Source organism: Nelumbo nucifera, chromosome 1 (genome assembly GCF_055504915.1).
Source record: "Nelumbo nucifera cultivar China Antique chromosome 1, China Antique-T2T, whole genome shotgun sequence".
Taxonomy (NCBI): Eukaryota; Viridiplantae; Streptophyta; class Magnoliopsida; order Proteales; family Nelumbonaceae; genus Nelumbo; species Nelumbo nucifera.
Window position 1 is genome coordinate 162533457 of NC_142649.1, and position 22079 is coordinate 162555535.

At 42.3% G+C, this 22079-nt stretch overlaps 2 pseudogenes across 1 annotated transcript in view; one reads left to right on the plus strand and one right to left on the minus strand.

Annotated features, from left to right (window-relative positions):
- LOC104610105 (phosphoribosylaminoimidazole carboxylase, chloroplastic-like) overlaps window positions 1-15611 on the minus strand; it is a 55431-nt pseudogene extending 39820 nt beyond the window's left edge. The window contains exons 1-5 of the transcript XR_016080530.1: window positions 14833-15611; window positions 14322-14537; window positions 14087-14198; window positions 12137-12223; window positions 1400-1455 (exon numbers count right to left, since the gene is read on the minus strand). The product of XR_016080530.1 is annotated as a phosphoribosylaminoimidazole carboxylase, chloroplastic-like (transcript). The remainder of the gene's footprint in view (window positions 1-1399; window positions 1456-12136; window positions 12224-14086; window positions 14199-14321; window positions 14538-14832) is intronic.
- A 732-nt stretch (window positions 15612-16343) lies between these two features.
- On the plus strand, window positions 16344-20104 carry LOC148804081 (granule-bound starch synthase 2, chloroplastic/amyloplastic pseudogene; annotated as a pseudogene).
- Window positions 20105-22079: the final 1975 nt, after the last annotated feature.

Consider the following 22079-nt stretch of genomic DNA (forward strand, 5'->3'; position numbering starts at 1 on the left):
TAATATTTTTTGAATTTTTGCATTTTTAAAATTTTTGGCCTTGCGCTTTTAATTTTTTTATTTTTTTTTAAATTGGAAAGAAAGAATTTTCTTCTCAAAAGATCTCATTTCTTTTCCATGGTGCCACTACCACCATACTGCAGATTGTAGAGGTGACTAACCAATAAAGGATATTCTCATTATCATTTATTTTGTGAAGTTCATTTCCTTTGAATCTGATATTATTTTTCAAATGGTGCACATGTTGTGTTGTGCCCTCTTGGAACAAGCAATACACTTTTTTTGATGAATAACTAGCAATACACATCTTGGAAGCTTTCTTAGCTACAAGCTAATTTTGGCTCATCTAGATTCTAGAGACTAGAGGTTAGATATTGAATAATTTTATAGATCTATGGAGTTGCATAATCATTGTGTATTTTAGCTTTATATGCCTCCCAATAGAAGCAATAAAGCAGTTGTGAGTCTTTTCAGGGGGGAGGGGGGGAGGCAAGCCTAAGACCGTCCCCTTGATCAATTTTGAAAAAAAAAAAACTTAGAAAAAAATGTTGTAGGCTATCAACACACTCAATATAAAAGCTCATGCATATCAGGTGTATTGATACTTTGAACCTTGATCATAGATCATAACCGTGGCAGTGCTGCTGCATCAGTCATTTACATTAAATATGACAAACAACCTCCTTTTTCATACAGTTGTTGAGTTTGTTCTTAAAAAAAGCTGTTAATATGAATAATGGGGGAGGGGAGAGAAAAGAAAACAAGGAAAAATTGAGGCATTCAAGAAGAGAACATAGAGGGATGGAACTTTTGACATTATAATTCCCGCACCCAAAACAATAGCACCTTTTCTAACAGCCAAGACAGAAAATTTATTGTAATACATAAGTCATTACATCTGAAATATATAAGTCATTAATTTGGTCTGCAGTCTGCACTATAGAAAATTTGAATGGAACAATGGTACAGCTCCATAATTTCCTCTTTTATTTATAATAATAGAACAATGGAAATAGGCCCATTCTGGACAAAGTATTTATATGCTTAATGCTGCAATGTCATTACCGAGATGCATATATCTTGGACAAAATCTAGTTTTAGTTGGTTAAGATCAGAGAACTATTTTTCTGACTCTGACAAAACAGGGAGTAAACAGACAACAATTATATTGAGATCCGTATCCATTTGGGACAGAAATCTTATAAACAAATTCTTGGAAGTAGGTAATTTGGATAAGTTAGGGGACTAACTCTAATTTTCCTTTTTTCGTGGGGAAGATGTTAGTATTTCTTTGTAATTTTGTTCTTTCTTACTTCTTATAAAGTTTCATTGTTACCAATCAAAAACAAGACAAAAGTCTAGTAGTTATTGAACTTCATACCAACTAGTGGATATTAACCTTTTCAAATGGTGCCCACTTTTCAACATATAAGCCTCGACTATATCCTCCAAGAGCTGCAATAAAGTAGAACATAGAAAATCAGAAGAAACATTTAAAGCTTTGGCAATTGAAGCTTCTCCCAATCTCAAGTGTAGGAAAATTTAAATTGACATACAACAATACAGAACAGAAGGCCACAATACTGCAAGGTAGATCAAGGAAAATGGTACCAATAAATTAAACTGTAGTCTATTATAGAATTTAAGTCTATAATACTGAAATATATGATCAAGGAAAGTCATTCTGTGATATAATTATGATCCGAGGAATGCACTCGGATCTGCTACCCATAAGCTGTTCCCACATCCCAACCCACTTAACATTACAGCTGCACATTGGGAATATCTCCCTTGTCATTCACGAGGAGATGTTCCCGACACAGGCTGGTGGTGTTCTCTGGGTGGGATGTAGGAACAGTTTGTGGGTAGCAGATCTGGAGTGCCCAGGAATATATATACCCATAAAAGGTGCCCTATGAATTAAGATCTTCATAAGCTCTACTTTATAGATGCTACATGTTACAGCCTTGGTTCTTATCTCAAAGCCATACACAATCACCATACAGATCAAGTGCACTGGTCATGACTACTTACGAAAAAATAACAGTAGTAACAACAATGATGATGATAAAGACATTAACAGTGATAATGAAAAATACATATATATATATATATATGAAAAGTTTTTGGAATAAAAATCCTGGGCCCTTTTATATTTTCCAATTTCCACTCATTTGAAGAGGTTGTTTCAGTAACACACAACCTATAGGACATGTTTTAGTAAATATGTGAAAAAATAGGGTGTCCCAAGTAAATGACCCTCTTTAAAGGGTTTTTAAAGGGCTGGCTGTCTGTCCATAATGTATTTAGCAATGATACTTTTTCTTCTACTTTTTTTGAGGGTGGATTTTTTTGGGGGTCCCTAATAGGATATCATGTATAGCTTCTTATTGCACAGAGCACCATACTTTTGATATCAATACAACATACAATACTTTACCTTTCTCAAAAAAAAAAAAAGACGAAAACAAAGAAAATGCTAGATTAATAGAGAAAAAGCATCATGGCCCTATGTTTAAAAATAAAGCAAATATACAAAAATATGATAATTACTGTAGGATAAACTTGTAACTTTGTAAGTGACACTATCAAACCTTGGCAGAGAGTAATTGAGTGGAGATTAGGACAAGAAACAAGTATATAAAAAGGCCAATTTGGTTTTAGTCCAAGGAGATCAACAAGGGAAATGATCCTTTTACTTATATGATTGATAAAGAAAATTAAGGAAAAGAAGAGAGATCTTCACGTGGTATTTACTAATCCAAATAAAGCACATGATAGAGTTCCTAGAATGATAATAAGGTGGATTTTGAAAAGGAAAGAATCAAAGAAATACCACATAGATATTTGAACTTAATTAAGATTGTATTTAAGGTGCAACAGCCAATGCAAGAAAACCTGTGGGAGAGACATGAAAGTTTCTGTGAGACTTCACCAACACAATAGTGTTTCTAGTTGCAATATGACTTCTCCAAGACTTATGCCTTATTTCTTTTGCTTGCACACTAGTCAGGATGAATTAACTACACATATTCAAGAGAATGTCCCATAGGGGACTACACATATTCCCCTAGGTGCAAATCCAAAGGAAAGGTTTTGGAACCCAGTGGTAGAGAAGTTTGAAAAAAGACTAGTGACTTGGAAAAAGAACTATATCTCTTTGGGGGGTAGAATAACTTTGATTAGGGCCACACTCGCAAACTTACCCATCTACCTTTTGTCTGTTTTTAGGATACCTGTTAGGGAAGCCAAGAAGATAGAAAAGTTGATGAGGGATTTTTTGTGGGAGCCAAGTGTAGAGAAAAATGATCATTTGATTAGATGGGAGGTGGTGAGTCGAAAAAAGGAACAAGGGGGCTTAGGGTTAGGGTTAGGGAACCTAGTAAATAAGAATGAAGCTCTTTTGGGCAAGTGGTTATGGAGGTGGCCTTTGGAAAGAGAGAGATTGTGGCACATGGTGGTGGCTAGTATCCATGGCTGTTCTGAATCTGGTTGGGATGCCGAGGTATCTCGACAAGCCACACTCACTACACCTTGGAAGGTAATTTCTGGCATCCTCCCAAAATTTCTCAAGTTTGTAAGGTATGATGTCTGCAATGGTAATTCTGTGCTTTTTTGGGAAGATGTTTGGGTGGGCAATCAACCATTAAAAGACCTCTATCCCTCCCTTTTTTTCTATTTCCCTCTATAAAAAGGAGCTTGTTTCGAGGTTTCTTCCCCCCCCCCCCAATTCTCCAATTGTCTCTTAACTGGGATTTTGGGTTCTATAGAGGGTTGAGGGATGAGGAATCGGCTCCTGCCTCTGAGCTCTTACTTTTACTTGATTTTGTTTGTTTGGACCCTCCTAAACCAGATAGAAGAAATTGGTCTTTGACCTCGAGTGGCTCCTTCTCTTGTTCTTCCTTCTTTAAGTCCCTATGCTCTACTCCTTCCCCTTTGTTGTTCCCAATTAAAGAAGTCTAATCAAGGCCAATTCCACCTAAAATTGCTGGTTTTTGTTAGGAAGTGTATTATGGTAAAATTAATACTATGGACAATGTACAAAAAAAGAGACCTTATTCATGCTTGTCCCCCAATTGGTGCATTTTATGTAAAATGCAGAATGAGGACTGTTATCACCTACTGATTTCTTGCTTTTTTACAATAAATATTTGGAATTGGGTTTTTATGCTGTTTGGGTATAGGTGGAACCTGTCTCCTGAGGTAAATCGGCTTTTTGATCTGTCTTTTTTTGGTTGGCCAACAAAGAGAGGGAAAGTAATTTGAAAATGTATTAGGGCAGCCCTCTTATGGACCATTTGGGAGGAAAGAAATGCTACAATTTTCCAGGAGGAGAGAAGTATTGCTGAAATAAAGGATTGTATACTGGCAAAGGAAATCCTTTGGAAACTACTAATCTCTTTGCGGATTACTCTAATAATGACCTTCGAAGGAGTTGGGCAGCAGCAGCCTCCACCTCATCCAAGAAAAATAGAACACAAGCAAGTCAGTTACCCCCTCCGAAAGGAGTTGTAAAGTTGAACTTTGATGGAAGCAGTCAAGGCAATCCAGGACCTTCAGGTATAGGAGGGATCTTGAGGAATAAGGATGGCAACATTCTGTCCTTATTCTCAGGTCCAGTGGGTTATGGAGACTCTACAAGGGCTGAGATATTAGCTGTGGTACAAGGACTACAGATTTCCAACCTACTTGGAGTGACTAATTTGATAGTTGAAGGAGACTCTAAGGTGATAGTGGGATGGATGTCGGACCCAGAAACTATTGTTTGGGGATATAGGGAGATCATCAAAAAAGTCAAATGGCTTACGAGAACCATGTCAATTAGATTTCAGTGGGTTAGTAGATCGACAAATGCTTTGGCAGATTCTTTAACTAAACAAGGGGCTTCAATTGATTCTCTGTTTTTGGCTATTTTGTAACTGTAATCTGGAAAGAGTTGGGTTTGAAACCACCTTTAAGGGGAGGTAACACCTCGTGCCTCCTCTTATAGTGCTTCATGCTTGTACTATTTCTATCTCTATTTAATAAAATACCATCCATTCATAAAAAAAAAAAGAAAAAAAAAACCTTAGATTTATTAAAAAATTAAAACTATGTAAAACTTAGAAAAGTGATTTCATCCCATTTTTACTCCATATCTACCACTTATGTATGTAAATAAAGTAGAATTTTCCACTAATACACTAGAAGCATAAGATGGTATGGTCAAGTTTGATCTTGAAAGTCAATCTATATGGGTCTTAACTCTTAAATAACCTAAACAAATCTTACTACCAACAGGAGTTTAAAACAAAAGACTATTAAAAAATCAAAACAAACAATTGGCAGTATTACAAGGGCTGAGTCCAGCAAAACAATTGAATATGCAGAAGATTATCATTGAAGGTGACTCAAGGGTGGTAGTCAGTTGGAAAATACATCCTGATTAGGCTATGTGGTGTTAGACAAGTGGATTAAAAGATTGGCAAACAGTTTGGCTGATGCCTTAGCCAAACAAGGGGTGAATAGGGATCATACCTTTTAGGCTCAATTGTAATGTATCTTTATTCTTGGAGATTAGTGGAAGATTCTAGCCTATATTCAGGTTTGTATATATCCTGTGCATATATTTATTCGTTGATTACTTTTATAAATTTCAGTTGTCTATAAGAAAAAAAAGAATCATAACAAACAAAGAAATGACAAAGTAGAAAACTAGGACCCTATCAAATACATCCCAATCACGTAATTAGATAAATTGTAATATTCATTAATCATTAATTGAAATGTTACATTTAAACAATAATAGTATGATTTTTTCAGAAAAGATTGAGATTTAAGACTCAATTGGAATCCTTTCGATTGATGATTCAAATCAAGAAATCTTAAAGCATAAGAGCAGCTATTATTTGGTCGGTTTGGGAGGAGAGGAATAATAGGATCTTTCAAGGGCAAGAAAAATCCAAGGAAACACTTTGAGGGCATTACAATCAAAATCATTCACTGGCTGAAAGTCTGGCATCTTTTCAAGGATTTCTCTTATGATGACTCCATTAGAGGTTGGAGGGCTATAGCTACGCCTTCTTCCTCTCCTCCTTTAGTCCAAGAGATTTGGTCCCCACTTTTACAGGCAGCTAGGGTGAAACTGAATTTTGATGGTGTAAAATCCCTATTCGATTCTAGGTTAAAGTAGAGAAGAAGAAGAAGAAGAGAAAGAAGAAGAAGAGAAGAAGGAGGAGAAGGGTTCAGCCAGATTAGGAAAAATCAGTCCACCTCTAGCCGACCCACTTGTATTTATCTCCAATAACATAGTTACAAGAAAGACCATATTGCCCTCATAAGTGATGGGACACATATCTTAAATAAAATAGACCTTTCACTCTCAAATAGATAAACCCAAATGACCAAAATACCCCTGATTTGTGTATTCTAACACTCCCCCTCAAGCTGGAGAGTATATGTCATATAGTCCCAGCTTGTCACAAATATAATCTACTCTACCCCGAGACAATCCCTTTGTAAAGAAATCTGCCCACTGATTTCCTGAGCTCACATGAGATGTGGTTATAACTCCACTTATCACTTTCTCTCTCACAAAGTGACAATCGACCTCAATATGCTTGGTTCTCTCATGGAAGACTGGGTTGGAAGAGATGTGAACAGCAGCTTGGTTATCACAGTATAGTCTCATGGGTTTGTCAACCGAGAACCCCATCTCTTGTAGCAAGTTCTTCAACCATACTAGTTCACATGTGGTATGAGTCATAGCTTTGTATTCAGCTTCTACACTACTCCTTGCCACTACTGTTTGTTTCTTGCTCTTCCAAGTTACAAGATTGCCACCAAGGAAGGTGCAATACCCTATAGTTGATCTCCTGGGTGATATAGAACCAGCCCAATCAGCATCTGTATACCCTACTATTTCAAAAGTCCCTCCACTTTGGTATAACAAACCACAACCTGGAGCACCCTTCAGGTACCTAACAAACCTTGGCGGTTGCTCCATATACACTTCCTCAATGAGATCACCATGTAGGAAAGCATTTTTTATGTCCAATTGCACAAGAGGCCAATCATACATAGCAACTAATGAAATCAACACCCAAACTGAACCAATTTTAGCCACAGGAGAAAATGTCTCCATATAGTCCACACCATACAGCTGAGAATAGCCCTTGGCCACTAACCTGGTCTTCAATCGCTCCACACTGCCATCTGGAAGATACTTCACTGTGTAAACCCACTTACACCCAACAGCATGCTTACTAGGAGGAAGAGCAGTAAGTTCTCATGTGTGATTGTGTTGTAGAGTAGAGAGTTCCTCTTCCATGGCTTGCCGCCACCCTGGGGAGGTAAGGGCTTCCTGGACAGTCTTGGGAATGGAAACAGATGATATTAATGATATAAAGTTGCGATGAGAAGCAAAAAGGTGAGCAGCTAAAACACAGTGTGAAATAGGATGAGAAGTACAAGTGCGTTTACCTTTCCGCAGGGCAATAGAAAGATCAAGGTCTAAGGGAGAAGAAGCAATGACATGATCTGTCAACGAGGGCTGAATTGGAGGAGGGGCCGGTGCTCTTCTATGAGTATACACTTGTTTGATTGGTGGCCTCTCAGTAGTAACTGGCATGGGAGGTGAATCTGCAATTGGAATGGGAACCACGGGAAGGGGATCCGCAACAGGGACGAGAAGAGGAACTACGGAGGAAGGAGAAGAAACCATAGTATCCGAGAAAAAAGGAACTGATTCAAAGAATGTGACATCGGAGCACACAAATGACTTATGGAAGTTAAGGTTATAGCACTTATATTTCTAAGTCCTTGAGTAGCCAACGAAGATACACTTAATAGCTCGTGCATCTAACTTGTCTAAACCAGGCCCCAAGTTTTGAACAAAACAAACACATCCAAGGACTCTTGGGGTGAGAGGAAACGGAGACAAGGTGGGAAACAACACCGAGAAGGGGGATTGACTTCCAAGGATGGACATGGGCATCCGATTGATGAGAAAACAAGATGTTAGGACAACATCACTCCAAAAATTCTTTGGGACATTCATATTAAGCATCAAAGACCGAGCAGTTTCAAGGAGATGTCGATTTTTTCGTTCAGCTACACCGTTCTATTGTGGGGTGTAGGCACAAGAAGTTTGATGAATTATCCCATGGTGCTCTAAGTATTGCTGAAATGGTGTTGAGGTGTACTCTTTGGCATTATGGAGCAAAGAATTTTAATATGAACACCAAATTGGGTATGTATTTCAGCATAATTTTTTTGAAAAATAGAAAACAATTCACTGCAATCTTTCATAAGATAAATCCATGTCATCCTTGAAAAGTCTTCAACAAAAATTACAAAATACTTATAGCCATTGTATGACATCACTTTGATCGGACCCCAGACATCATAATGAACTAAAGAAAAATGACTCGAGACACGACTATCAACTCTTGGACTAAAAGAGACTCTATGATGTTTCCCAAGATGACATGACTCACAATCCAAAGATGAAAGATGACTCAAGGAAGGAACCAGCAACTTCAGAGCCTTGAGAGAAGGATGACCAAGTCTGCAGTGCCATTGAAGAGGAGTAAGAGACGACTGAAAAGCTACTGAAGGGCCACCACCATCAAGGTAATACAATCCACCTGCCTCATGCCCTCCACCAATCTTCATCCCCGTCTTGAGATCCTAAAACACACAAGAAGAGGGATAAAAGGTTGTGGAACAATTAAGTGACTTGGTTAATCTACTAACAGACATAAGGTTAAAGGGGAACTTGGGAACATATAAAACAGATGATAAAGGCAATGAGGACATCTATTGAGTCTATAGAGCATTCTTCTCTCTCAGACAGATCTGGTTTTGTGATGACTAGAGGGGGAGGCCGTGGAAATAGAGGTGGTGGTGGTGGTCATGGACTTCCAGGTAACCATGGTGGTCCCATGTTTAACCGTGCTGGTGGTCGGAGTGGAGGTCAGGACTCAAGGGGAGGTCGTGGTAAAGGAAGAAGTAATGCCCCTAGGAAGTGTACACAATGTGGATTAGAGGGGCACACGGTTAATTTCTGCTATGATTTACATGGTCCACCCAACACTTAGGCTAACCATGTTGTGACTAAGGATAGTGGTACAATTACTGAAAGTCAGCAAACTAACTCGATTCCCTCCACATCTACTGGTGCTTCTGGGAAGGAGATGGTGAGTGTACCCCGTGCAGTATATGAGCAGTTCCTTCAGACATCTCAACAGAACACAGCTACCCTTGCCCATTCAGGTATGGCTTGCTTGGCTTCCAAGCCTTCACACTGGATCATTGACTCAGGAGCCTCAGACCATATGTCTGGGACTCCTAATGTATTTTCTTCTCTTTCTCGGTCCTCCACATATCAAACAGTTACTCTTGCTAATGGTTCTACATCTCCCATCTGTGGTGTTGGTGATGTTGATCTCTCCTTTCAGTAATTGTACCACTACCCTTAGTCACAGCGTGGTTAGCCCAAGTGTTGGGTGGACCATGTAAATCATAGCAGAAATTAACTGTGTGCCCCTCTAATCCACTGTGTGTACACTTCCTAGGGGCATTACTTCTTCCTTTACCACGACCTCCCCCTGAGTCCCGACCTCCACTCCGGCCACCAGCACGGTTAAACATGGGACCACCACGGTTACCTGGAAGTCCACGACCACCACCACCACCTCTATTTCCACGGCCTCCCCCTCTAGTCACCACAAAACCAGATCTGTCTGAGAGAGAAGAATGCTCTATAGACTCAATAGATGTCCTCCTGAGACGGGCAAAAACTTCTTCAAGTGAGGGAAGAGCAGACCCCCCCAGTATTTGTGCTCGGGCAGGCTCATATTCAGCCTTCAAACCCACCAAAAACCTTGTCACATCAAGTTGCTCACGCTGTTGTTGCTGAATTTGAACATCCTGTGTCAGAGGATGATACACATTGAGCTCATTTCAGATATTCCTCTGACTTGCATAGTATTCCTCCAAGCTTTGACTGCCTTGCTTCAGATTAAAGTACTCTTGGTACAACTGATACACCCTAGTTGTATTGTCTTGTTCGGAGTACAGTTTCTTAGCATGATCCCAGATTTCTTTAGTTGTATCTAGGAACATAAAGTTCATGCTAATTTTTGGTTCCATGCTATTCCACAGCCATGTCATTATTTGTGCATCTTCCTGTTCCCAGTCACTAAACCCCGGAGAATCAGATGAGGGTTTCTCCTCTCTCACATGCTTTACTTTTTTCTTGGCCTTTAAACACACCTCCACAGATTTTGCCCACAGCACATAATTCTCACCATTCAACTTAATAGATGTCATTTGAACATTTAGGTAATATGGAGAAATCATAACGCCTGTTTTATTGTCATTCCCATCTCCAATCGATGCCATCTTAACTAATTCACCTTCAAATATTCAGCACAACCTCACGCACTTCCACAAAACTTATCTCACTCTCAGCACCACCAACATCTTCAAATACACATTGCACATCAAATACAAAAGCTGAAATCACTTAGTCATTAAATCAAACACCTGTACTGCACACTGCAGAACCATTCACACACCAAATACAAGGGCTGAAGTCACTCAGTCATTAAACCAAACACAGAAATCAGTATAAACACCACCACACAACACAAGGTTTCACTTTCAACTATTCAGAATCATCCACACACCATTCAACACAGTACAACCACCACCACACCACTGCTGTCGTGAACTTCAGCAGTCGAAAAACTCTACTTTCAGCACACATATGAGGTAAAAACAGAGAACAAGGCCGATATGCATACTAATCACTTCAAACCTCTACAAAAAAAATATTTTGAACCAAAACACAGCATTTACAGTCCACTATTTGGGCAAAAAACAGAACTGCTCATACCTGTCCACAAACAGCCCTCTTCGTATCATAGAATAGAGGGCATCTAGTACACAACCTTAACGACCACCACCACAGTAACTGGAGGCATACTCACCTCCAAAACCACAAAACGACCACTCCTTTTTAGCCTCTTGTCGAGCTTCCACTCAGGCTAGAAGAAAATCGAAGAAAGCTGAAATGGTTGGTGGCGAACCCAGGAAGAAGACAAACAGTGAGGAAAGAAGAAAAAACAAAGGGAAAAGAGAACTAGGTTTTATTGCTCTGATACCATGTAAAATCTCTATTCGATTCTAGGTTAAAGTAGAGAAGAAGAAGAAGAGAAAGAAGAAGAGAAGAAGAAGGAAAAGAAGAAGGGTTCGGCCAAATTAGGAAAAATCAGTCCACCTCTAGCCAACCCACTTGTATTTATCTCCAATAACATAGTTACAAGAAAGACCATATTGTCCCTCATAAGTGATGGGACACATAACTTAAACTTAAATAAAATAGACCTTTCACTCTCAAATAGATAAACCCAAATGACCAAAATACCCCTGATTTGTGTATTCTAACAGATGGCAGCTCTCTAGGTAACCCAGGCCCATCGGGAAATTGGTGGAGTCTTCAGAGATGAGGAAGAGTGCTGGCCCTCTACTCGGGTCAAATAGGGGTAGGTAACTCTTTAGGGGCAGAAATAAAAGGCCTACTTCAAGGTCTAAGATTGGAAAAAACAGTGGGGAATGCAACAGTTAGAAGTGGAAGGTGACTCCAAACTGGTTATAGGGTGGCTACAAGCTGAAACCTGGCACATGGTACTCCGGGCAACTGATAAGGGAAATTTTGATTTTAGCAAGGGACTTAAGGATGCAGTTCAAGTGGGCAAGAAGATCAGAAAACAGAATGGCGGATGCTTTAGCTAAGCAAGGAGTAAATAGGGAGGCTTTGTTCTGGGCCTGTTTGTAGTGTTGTATTTATTGTAATTGGGCTGCCTAGCCACCCTTTCAGTGGTGACAGATGTATCTTTTAATCTCTCTTAAATGAAAGTTACCATTTCCTATCAAAAGAAAATCTTAAAGCATGAGATTTTGACAACTATAAGAACAGTGATATTGTTCAACTAACATTAGTTCTAACGGATGGCATTGCATAGATAATGGTTCAATTTCCAAGTCAGAACATATAAGAAGATATCTGCAGACAGATGCTCAAAGCTTCATAAATAACAGTACACTAAAAATATTTGTAAATACATCTGAACTAGTTGGGACAAATTACCAGCTACAGCAGAAGAAAGCTCCTCTTCCTTGTAAGCAACAGCTTAGGTGAAAAAGTCATGCCACAGAAATGAATGTATATTCCATGCTGAGGCAGAAGTAACATGCTTCTCATTTTGAGTTTCAGATTGGAAAGAGGATAATCATACAATAAGACACAGCAATTTCTGCTTAATAGTAATTTCTGAATACAATGAGATAACAAGTAATAAGATAAGCATGATAGAATGGCAAGTTGGAAGAATACAAATTTACAATTTACAAATTACAGTATTGCAATTATATGATAAAATGAGTCCGATCTGCTCCTCACACAGCACGCCTCAAGCCAACCTCACAGCATGTCCTGGCCACACATCAGGAACATCTCCAATACTTGTATTTATTATTCATGGGAAGATGTTCCCAACACAAGGTGAGATGTGGCTGTGAGATCAGTGTGAGGTGTGCTTAGTGAGGAGCAGATCTCAATTCTGATAAAATATAATTAAATGATTAAATATATGACTAGCTAAGCAGTTGAACCTTAAGCAGGTGGATGTTGAAGGAGACACTATGCCAGTTGTGGGATGGATGAATCATAACAGCCAAGGGATTTGGCTTCACAGGCAAGCTATGAGAGAAATCAGGGAGTAAGCAAGAGAGGTTGAGGCCACTTTCAGATGGGTTAATAGATCAGCAAATGGTTTAACTGAAACACGAGCCAAACAAGGGGTATCTAGGAAGCAACTCTTTTGGGATTTTTTGTATGTATGATGTGATTAGGGGGTGGCTCAATGGAGCTGAAAGCTGTAAGATTGCTAATTCAAGGCTTTTTAATTTTAAATTAGTAAAGTTTATTAGTTACAAATCACAAAAAAAAATATCAAACAAAAAAAATGTTTTTCTAATTTCCCCTTCCAATTTGGGCTTTATTATGAGAAGAATGACAGGAGAAGAAACCCATTCAATACATAACGACCCATATCATTCTACTAAGCGGGAAAAGGATCATTTATTGGGTTCTCATTCTTCCAGAGTTTGAGGTGGTTACAAAAGATCTTGGTGCTGGGTTTTGGAATCTCCGTGAATTGGCCTAGAGGTAAAGTTTTTCTTATAATTGTATTTCTATCCTCTTGTACCTTTCTTTCTTTCTTGATGATCTCTCATCACCCTCAGTTGTACCCTTTTCTATTTTTAATAAATTTATGACCAAAAACAAAGATTTGTGGTGAGAAGCAATATAGAGAGAGATCCACCAACACTTCATTCCCATTTAAAGACCACAATACAAGTCAAGTATTTTCTGTTTTTAGCTCCTAACCAGCCATGGTGTCCATCTAGTTGTGCATCTTGGACTCCAAATGTCTGGGTATCGCATTAATAAGCATTCATAGAGTGCTTTCTCCTAGGAGACTGCCTTGGTAAAACCACCAAAAAGTTTTGATTTAGTTTCAACTTTTAAGAAACTCAAAAATCTCTTATAACTTCCACTAATTTACTAAAAGGCCATTACCCAATGTTGGTCCTAGCCATCTGGGGTCTTGGGATGGGTGGAAACACTTCCATAATTTCTCTTGTTGATAATCTAAAAGACTTGCATAACAATGCAAGTGTTATCAATTTTTAATAGAAAACATCAAACTAGAATGAAGTACATAACAATGCATAATCCTCAAAGTATGGTCCTTTGATGTTTCTTGGACCTCCCTTGTACTTTCTTCTCTTTTCTTTTAATAGAATCTTTACCTTAATAGAAAAAGAAAATATCAGCAAAATACAAAGATGACATAACCATCCATAAAAGCCAGCATGAGTAAAATATATATTAAATCAGGCATTTCAAAATTCAAAATAAATATGATGGTTCTATTTGTGATTGTTGCATAGCTATGAGAATGGCATAAACTGTCTATACTATTTGTGCAATTAGCCAATTATGGGCACATATTCAACAGGAAGAAGGACATGCCTGGATTATTCGGATTGTAGATGCTTTAGGTTGGCAATCTACACCTTGTTGCTCAAGTTTCTCCAGTGTAGCGGCATCAACATGTTCAATTTCAACTGTAAGAACTCCACATCTAACTAGCAAGGAGAACATCAGCTTCTGAAAACCATAAAATGAATATAGAAACTTGAAGATAGTATAGCAGGATACAAATCAAAATCCTAGCATATTGTAACCTATATCAGGTAAGACCAACCTCTTAGCAAAATCCTGAACCGTAGCACTATCATCAAACCTCCCAACCATATGATCATGGGAAAGTGCACTTGCAGGGCAGTTCTCAAGCGGATCCAGAACCACTACTTTAATGGCCATTTGTGAAGCTGCCTGACATAACATACGCCCCAGTTGCCCTCCTCCCAGAACACCCACAATTGTATCAGATAGTCCATGAACTGATAAATCATCTTTCCTATATGCACAAATAAATTGAGGATGAAGAAGAATTAAACCACCCAATAGAGAGAAATTAATCAATGACTCCATGGTATGCAATATCCTAATGCACGTGCACAATTGGTGAATCACACTTTTCTAACATACAGCATCTAATAGAGACCATCAGAGTATCAGACCAACCTCCAACTGCCATAAGTAATGGAGAAAGTGCAGAAGTGCAACCATATCCATTTGTCATTGCCCATTAGCTATTCGAAAAAAAGCATAGGCATGCTGACCATGCAATAGTTTAAAGAATTAATCTGTACCTGGTTGAATTGGCGTGATCTTCTCTAGAAGCCAGACAACAAGAGATCCAGCTCTTATGCTGCATCGAAGAAGACTCACTCCCGCCCTTTAATCTGCTCGCATGTGCCATTGAAAAATTTAATTCCTTTCTTTGCAGATATAGAGGTTTACTTCTGGATTCCGAGTTAACCAGGTAATCATTTCGGTGCCCATAAAACGCTGGAGAGGTACAGCGTAGAAGCATTTTATAGCGAACTCCCCCAAGTCGTTCACCTAATAACTTGTCAAATGTTCAATAACTCTAAACCCAACTTACCCAAGAACGACTTCTGTCTAGTGCTGCAAAATATAATCACAAATAAAAATCAAAATAAGAAAAAAAAAGACGAATCAAGGAATGAAACAAAATTGCCTAGGCATTATAGAAAAGGCAAGAAAAGATTGTTTCGCTCGAATATGAAGGAACCATTAGAGCAGAACTGCAGAAGAGGTTCTACAACTGACGAGAGAAATCAATATTACAGCAGGGGATAAGAAGGATAAGGTTATATGAAACATCCATCTTCATGGTGTTTCAAGGATCAGTTTGGGGTAATGGTGGTTCCGGCAATGGCTGGAGATAAAGAAGGACGCGAAGAGACAGAACATGGAAAGAAGAGGCAGATAGTGAAAGTACTTCAGCGGTGATAGGTTATGGTAGTGGCGCCAGCAACCACGGCCAGAGTAGAAGAGAGAGGATGGCGTTCGAAATTCGAATATTAAGAAGGACAAGGAAAAACATTGATGACTGGTGAGAGAATTTTACCAGGGATCGCCGCCGGCAACCAGGCTGGGTTTCACAAGTTCTAATTAGCGGGATCCGTGCGATGGACGGGATTTGTCAACAATAATAAATATGATAACTAAAAATAACTTATCTTTATTTTTGTAATTTATTACAAAAATAATAAATTCCTGTTAATATATATATATATATGTATGATGTAGCACGATTTGGTTACTCTTATCTAGCAGTGGTCTTGTTATGAACACATCAACCGGCAGCGTGCAATACGTACCGCCCGACAATGCGCTGCACACACTGCCTGGCCGCACACAGCACGCACTGCACGACAGCAACACTAGGCAGCAGCACGCACCACACGGCAACAGCACGCACCTCTCGGCAGCAGCACCGCGAGACGCATGCGCCGCCCAGTGTGGGGCCCACATGACAGCTCATCAGGGTGGGGCCACACTTATCTTGCCACATCAGCTCTGCCCGCCAACTCGCCGCCAGCTACACCATTCCTTATCCCTTATCCCTTATCTTATCTTATCCTTATCTTTATCTTATCTTAAGTAAGAGTTGTGTTACCATTAGGAGTAGGTAATTAGGAGTTTGAGTTTAATTAGGAATTTCCTTCTGTAATCTCCTATTTAAGGAGCTACGAATTGAAATAAAATATTCAGTTTTTTTCGAGTCAAGAAAAGAGTGAGGAGAGTTCGGGTGGTCTCTTGGACAAACCACCCCAAGGGAGAGTTTGGGTGGTCTCTTAGACAAATCACCCATCCAGTTTCCGCAATAGGGTCTGCACGCAAGGGAAGGCGCAAGGGAAAGCAGGGCTTTCTCACCGTGGACCGACCCGTGACGAGATCCTACGCGCGGGACCATAACATTTGGTATCAGAGCCAAACGTCACGGGCGATATGGAGCAGCTATCATTCAATGTCAACGAACTGGAACATAGGCTAGCAGAAACCAGCATGGAGGTTCGTGAAGTCAGGGAAGATGTCCAGGAGATGCGACGCCTGCTGGAAGCATTCCTCTCCAATGAAGAAAGGAGTTATGAGGGAATCGCCAACACAAACAGTCGCCGTCTGGACTGGGCAGAGGCATCCAGCGAACAACAGATCGCTGCCCCTACAGCCGCAGTTATTACCAAGGATCAGCACACGGAGGATGAGACTGTAAAGTCTCCTCCTTTGGCCGGGGACAATGTCACGAACATTATATTGGTACCCACAGAATGCGCTCCTTTGTCGAAGACAGGTGGACTTGGCGATGTTGCTGGGGCTTTACCTAAGGCTTTGGCTCGGCATGAACATAGAGTTATGATTGTGCCACCACGGTATGATAACTATGCAGAAGCCCAAGAAACAAGAGTGCGCAAAAGATATAAGGTGGATGGGCAGGATATGGAGGTAACTTTCTTTCAAGCTTATATTGATGGCATAGATTTTGTGTTCATGGACAGCCCTATGTTTCACAACATTGAGAAAAATATATATGGGGGAGGCCGAGGGGATATTTTAAAACGCATGGTTCGCTTCTGTAAGGATGCTCTTAAGGTTCTCTTTTGTACGTATACCCGGTGCGTGCCTGTGATTCACAACATAGCACATCGGGGTCGTGGTCCAGTACGCGATTTCTGTTATGTGGATCTTCCACAAAACTACTTCAAACTATATGACCAGGAGGTGGGGAACACTTCAATGTCCTTGCAGCTGGCCTGAGAGCAGCAGATCGTGTAGTCACTGTAAGCCATGGTTATGCCTGGGAGCTGGAAACTAAAGAAGGTGGCTGGGGTCTACATCAAATAATAAATGAGTTTGATTGGAAGCTGAAGGGCATCGTGAATGTGATTGGTACAAACGAAGGGAACCCACAGTTAGATGCTTACTTGGCATTGGATGGCTGCACCAATTACCCTGCGGAGACTCTTCAGACTGGCAAGCCTCAATGCAAAGCAGCTCTACAAGGGAGCTTGGTCTTCCTCTTCGGGAGAATGTTCCTCTGATTGGGTTGATTGGCAGGCTTGACCATCAGAAAGGTGTTGATCTCGTTGCTGAGTCCATTCCTTGGAGGGTGGACCAGGATGTGCAACTAGTCATGTTGGGCACTAGGAGACCTGACCGGGAATAGCTTCTCAAACATCTTGAGAGTCAACACCATGACAAAATCAGGGGTTGGGTTGGTTCCTCTGTGCAAATGACCCATCGAATAACTGCGGGTGCAGACATCCTACTCATGCCTTCTCGATTTGAGCCATGTGGACTGAACCAGCTTTATGCACTGAGCTACGGGCAGTCCCTGTTGTTCATGTTGTTGGTGGACTAAGAGATAGTATGCAATCGTTTGATTCATTGGCGGAGTTCCAAGCCACGTATCCGGAATTCGAGCTTGAGGACAAGCTCGTGGTCCAGGAGGGGTGTGATGTTATGGACACACCAACCGGCAGCGCGCAGCACGTACCGCCCGACAGCGCGCTGCACGCACCGCCTGGCCGCACGCAGCACGCACCGCCCGACAGCGCGTAGCACGCACCGCACAACAACAGCACTAGGCAGTAGCACGCACCACACGGCAGCAGCACGCACATCACAACAGCAGCACACACCGCACGGCAGCAGCACCGCGAGACGCGTGAGCCTCCCAGGGTGGGGCCCACATGACAGTTCATCAGGGTGGGGCCACACTTATCTTACCCATCAGCTCTGCCTGCCAACTCGCCGCCAGCTACACCATTCCTTGTCCCTTATCCCTTATCCCTTATCTTATCTTATCCTTATCTTTATCTTATCTTAAGTAAGAGTTGTGTTACCATTAGGAGTAGGTAATTAGGAGTTTGAGTTCAAGTTGGAATTTGAGTTTAATTAGGAATTTCCTTCTGTAAACTCTTATTTAAGGAGCTACGAATTGAAATAAAGGATTCAGTTTTTTCGAGTCAAGAAAAGAGTGAAGAGAGTTCGGGTGGTCTCTTGGACAAACCACCCCAAGGGAGAGTTTGGGTGGTCTCTTGGACAAATCACCCATTCAGTTTCCGCAATAGGGTCTGCACGCAAGGGAAGGCGCAAGGGAAAGCAAGGCTTTCTCACCATGGACCGACCCGTGACGAGATCCTACGCGCGGAACCATAACAGGCCTGGCTCCTACCTGGCAACGGGTAGTACTTGAGATGGAGAAGACAGTGAAGGATTACCGGGGAGTTCGCCCGGCGGGAACACTCCGATGCTTAAGTTAGAACTCTGAGAAAGAACTGTAGGGAATAGTAAGAGAGCTAAGAGTGCAGATAGCGTGAAATCACCTTGTTCAAGTTCCCTCTGTCCCTTGGGGATCATGACCTTTATATACTGATGTTCTATCAAATTGGGTGTAACTGCCTTTGATCATCTGCTACAGCCGTTATTTCGCTAGGCTGATTTGATTGGGGCAGGTATCCGTTGTAGTGTACGGTCCTGTCGGTTGAGAGACATTATGCAGAGCCGGTGTGTACCACACCGCCTGACGTGAGACGTAGGCGCAGTCCTCTGGACTGGCATTGTTGCGCCGTCAGACAAGAGACGTGGGAGCAGTCTGACAAGCACGGTCTTGTCAGGTAGGAAGCTTCCCGAAGACTTCAAGTTATTCAATAGCGAGCTCCTCTGTAGTGAGCTCCCTTGTAGCGAACTCCTTTGCAGCGGGCTCCTATAGCGAGCTGCCTTGTGCTGTAGCGAGTTGTCTTATTGTGAGTTATTCTGTCGGAGCTTCAGCGAGCTCGTTACGCCAAGTTTTGGCCAAGCTGTCATGCTGAGCTGTCACTTACGCTGAGTCATGTCCATGTGTCACCTGGTTAAGAGGTCGGGTCAAATCACCCTCCATCAATTGCCCCCCACTCCTCGGGATAAGGGTCTCACCCTAGCATGGGGAGTTCATGAAGTGACGGGTGGATTTGACCCATAATTCAAACTAGGTTGATTGTTTGCATGATGTATACGCACGGGTGTCAAACAATTTCTAGACTTTTCGGGCGCCAAAAAATGCACCAAACTGCATTCAATTTGGGAAGACGTGCAACCGTCTCTACTTCAGTTTCGGAGGACGTGCAACCAGCTTTATTGTAAGCCATTGGATTTGCTTTGATCGAGACCGTTGGTTTTTCTGGTATAATGGCTATAAATAGGAGGGCCCCAGGCCTCATTTTCCTTATGCCAACTTGCCTTGCATTCAGTTCTGAGGTCGCGCCTTCACCTTGCTTGCTTGAGCTCTCCCTGTTCTTCATTGCTTTCTCAGTCCACTTTTCCGGTGAGTCCTCTACTTCTGTCCAAACAATGTCTGGGTACCCTGAAGGGCGGTCTTCAGAGGCTCGGGAAACCTCTGGTAACTCTGCTTCTACTTCCCGGGATAGCTTCAGCCCCTCTTCCATGTCGATGGAGAGACTTCGGGCCTTAGTTTTTCAGTATGACCTCCCCAGGGATCTCATCTACAGCCTCCCGTCTGGCAACTACCCCTGGGAACATGGTCACGACGAGATCGTGATCTTCGAGGAGTAGCTTGTGGCTGGTCTCCGACTCCCGCTACACCCTCTGATAGTGGAGGTTCTTTGCCATTTCAATATTACCATTGACCAACTGCACCCGAACTCTGTTCGAAACCTGGTGGGGACTATTTCCCTGTTTCTTGAATATTGTCTTCCTCTTTCTCTTGATATTTTTGCTACCATTCTGTCAATCAAGAATGTCTCCCATGGAGCTCATCCAGAAAGGCGTTCTTATTACTTCTCCCCCCGCCCCGACTTCAAGCTCCTTCACGAGCTACCCAATAGGATCCCGGCCTGGAAGCGGGGTTATTTTGTAATTTGCAACCCCGAGGGGTAGCCCTTTCCGACCCACTAGAGGGCTGCCATCCAGGATCTGGGCATTGAGTTGGACCCGAAGATTCGGGAAACGTTGCAGTCCTGGGCAGGGGTCGGTTTTCTCTGTTCGGACTACTTGGCAGAGGACAAGCTCGTACAGGCCGGCCTGAGCCCAAGTAGGTTACCTTTAGGTCGCCATTTTTTTTTTGTGAGCTGGACTAATGCCATGTAATTCTTGCAGCCAACATGTCCGGTGTAGATGCACGTCGCCTACCATCGAGCAACCGGAAGTGCAGGGCAAAGAGGTCGCACCCTGACCAAGCATCCACCTCTAGGACTGCTGAGTTCGAGGCTGCTGACCCAACCTTTGTTCCGTCGCCCGAGGTCCCTCCTATGCCGTTCGAGGGAGTAGCCGCAGGAGGCGGCGAAGAAGAAGAGGTCCCACCTCAAGGGAAGTACCCTCCAGCTATGCGGTCCGGTCCCACCGTCTTCCCGCGGTTCCCTACCGAGGGGAAGGACGACAACGTCACCAACTTCTTCGTGGCCGCGCGGAGGAGCCGGCAGGCGGCCAGCAATGAGGAGGTCGCGAGCTGGGCCGGGATGCATCACAGGGAGCTCGCCAAGGTGAACTCGACTTACTACATGGTGGTAAGTGCCCGTTTCTCCCCTTTTTCTCCTCCTCTTTTTTCTCTCTTTCTCTCCCACTTACCTCGGCTTTTTATTGGCAACTGAACTCCGCTATCCACGCCATGGCCTGTCAGACTACCATTCTCTTCCAAGACGCCATCAACCAGAGGTCGAACATGCAGAGCCTCCAACACGAGCTCGACCATGCCCGGGATGAGTTTCTCCAAGCTTAGAAGGGGAGCGAGGCCTAGGAGCTGCTCGTTAGGGACCAAGAAGCACGGATCTCCCGATTGTCTGAGGAAAGTGCTCATTATAGGGAGGATTCTTCGAGGGTGGCGGCGGAGAGGGAGCTTCTTCGCCCATAGGTCTAGAGCTTGGAGTCCACGCTCCATGAGAGGACCCGCAACTTCGACACCGCGGTGGAGGCAGAGCGGGCTAAGGCGGTGGAGGACTTCAAAGAGTCCCAGCAGTTCCACGACCTTCAGGTCGAATACGGCTCTAAGTCTTACAGCTCGGGAGTTCAAGCTTTGCTGGTAGCTGGTCTGGAAGAAGTTCTTCGGCCTTAACCTTGAGGGTGTAACAATGAGAGACCTGGCCCTAGAGACGGCGGACGCGGCGGCGGAGGAGGAGCCCGACTCCCTGGAGGAGAGTGACGAGGATGTAGAGGAGGTGGAGCCTTGAGGCTGGTTGCTCTCTTTTTTCTTCTGAAAAAATGTTTCTCTTGAAGTGGTTTCTCCCGGGCGGCTGAGCCCGGTTCTCTTTCTTTTCTTTCTGCTTTGTTGATGTATTCCCGGGCTGTTAGGCCCGGTTTCTTTTTCTTTTCTTTCTGCTTTGTTGAAGTATTCCTGGGCTGTTAGGCCCGGTTTCTTTTTTATTAATGAAATTGTTTCTTTTTTCTGTTAAGTGTTGTGCTATTTACTCTTTTGCCGAAGTGACTGTTTCACCCGAACTACTAGAGCTAAGCACCCGAAGTGGGGTTTCTCAACTATTGTTACCCTGAGTCATCTCCCCGTAAGGGTGATTTTTATAATGTACACCGAGGTGAT